Genomic DNA, 2,152 nt, shown 5'->3' with positions numbered 1-2,152 from the left:
ATTACCTAATTTTGCGAAGTAGATTATCATAGAAAACGGGAAATTTGTATCATAGAAAATGGGAAATATCTACTTTCCGGGAAAATTGGTTATCTACTTTCCCGAAAAGTAGATTTTTTTTCTACTTTTCCGGAAAGTAGATTATCAACTTTTCTGGGAAGTAAATTATCGACTTTTGGGGAAATATTACCTAATTTTGCGAAGTAGATTATCATAGAAAACGGGAAATTTGTATCACAGAAAATGGGAAATATCTACTTTCCGGGAAAGTTGGTTATCTACTTTCCCGAAAAGTAGATTTTTTTTCTACTTTTCGGGAAAGTAGATTATCGACTTTCTGGGATGTAAATTATCGACTTTTGGGGAAATATTACCTAATTTTGCGAAGTAGATTATCATAGAAAACGGGAAATTTGTATCATAGAAAATGGGAAATATCTACTTTCCGGGAAAGTTGGTTATCTACTTATCATAGAAAACGGGAAATTTTTATCATAGAAAATGGGAAATATCTACTTTCCGTGAAAGTTGGTTATCTACTTTTCCGAAAAGTAGATTATCTACTTTTCGGGAAAGTAGATTTTCGAGTTTTTGAGCAAGTAGATTATCGACTTTTTGGGAAATATTACCTAATTTTCTGAAGTAGATTATCATTGAAAACGGGAAATTTGTATCATAGAAAATGGGAAATATCTACTTTCCGGGAAAGTTGGTTATCTACTTATCATAGAAAACGGGAAATTTTTATCATAGAAAAAGGGAAATATCTACTTTCCGTGAAAGTTGGTTATCTACTTTCCCGAAAAGTAGATTATCTACTTTTCGGGAAAGTAGATTTTCGAGTTTTTGAGCAAGTAGATTATCGACTTTTTTGGAAATATTACCTAATTTTGCGAAGTAGATTATCATAGAAAACGGGAAATTTGTATCATAGAAAATTGGAAATATCTACTTTCCGGGAAAGTTGGTTATCTACTTTCCCGAAAAGTAGATTTTTTTCTACTCTTCGGGAAAGTAGATTATCGACTTTTCTGGGAAATAAATTATCGACTTTTGGGGAAATATTACCTAATTTTGCGAAGTAGATTATAATAGAAAACGGGAAATTTGTATCATAGAAAATGGGAAATATCTACTTTCCGGGAAAGTTGGTTATCTGCTTTCCCGAAAAGTATATTTTTTTTCTACTTTTCGGGAAAGTAGATTATCGACTTTTCTGGGAAGTAAATTATCGACTTTTGGGGAAATATTACCTAATTTTGCGAAGTAGATTATCAGAGAAAACGGGAAATTTGTATCATAGAAAATGGGAAATATCTACTTTCCGGGAAAGTTGGTTATCTACTTTCCAGAAAAGTAGATTTTTTTCTACTTTTCGGGAAAGTAGATTTTCGAGTTTTTGAGCCAGTAGATTATCGACTTTTTGGGAAATATTACCTAATTTTCTGAAGTAGATTATCATAGATAACAGGAAATTTGCATCATAGAAAATGGGAAATATCTACTTTCCGGGAAAGTTGGTTATCTACTTTCCCGAAAAGTAGATTATCTACTTTTCGAGAAAGTAGATTTTCGAGTTTTTGAGCAAGTAGATTATCGACTTTTTGGGAAATATTACCTAACTTTCTGAAGTAGATTATCATAGAAAACGGGAAATTTGTTTCACAAAAAATGGGAAATATCTACTTTCTGGGAAACTTGGTTATCTACTTATCATAGAAAACGGGAAATTTTTATCATAGAAAATGGGAAATATCTACTTTCCGTGAAAGTTGGTTATCTACTTTCCCGAAAAGTAGATTATCTACTTTTCGAGAAAGTTGATTTTCGAGTTTTTGAGCAAGTAGATTATCGACTTTTTGGGAAATATTACCTAATTTTCTGAAGTAGATTATCATTGAAAACGGGAAATTTGTATCATAGAAAATGGGAAATATCTACTTTCCGAGACAGTTGGTGATCTACTTTCCCGAAAAGTAGATTTTTTTTCTACTTTTCGGGAAAGTAGATTATCGACTTTTCTGGGAAGTAAATTATCGACTTTTGGGGAAATATTACCTAATTTTGCGAAGTAGATTATCATAGAAAACGGGAAATTTGTATCATAGAAAATAGGAAATATCTACTTTCCGGGAAAGTTGGTTATCTACTT

Source organism: Homarus americanus, unplaced genomic scaffold (assembly GCF_018991925.1).
Source record: "Homarus americanus isolate GMGI-L3 unplaced genomic scaffold, GMGI_Hamer_2.0 scaffold30535, whole genome shotgun sequence".
Classification (NCBI taxonomy): Eukaryota; Metazoa; Arthropoda; class Malacostraca; order Decapoda; family Nephropidae; genus Homarus; species Homarus americanus.
This window is presented reverse-complemented; position numbering follows the sequence as displayed.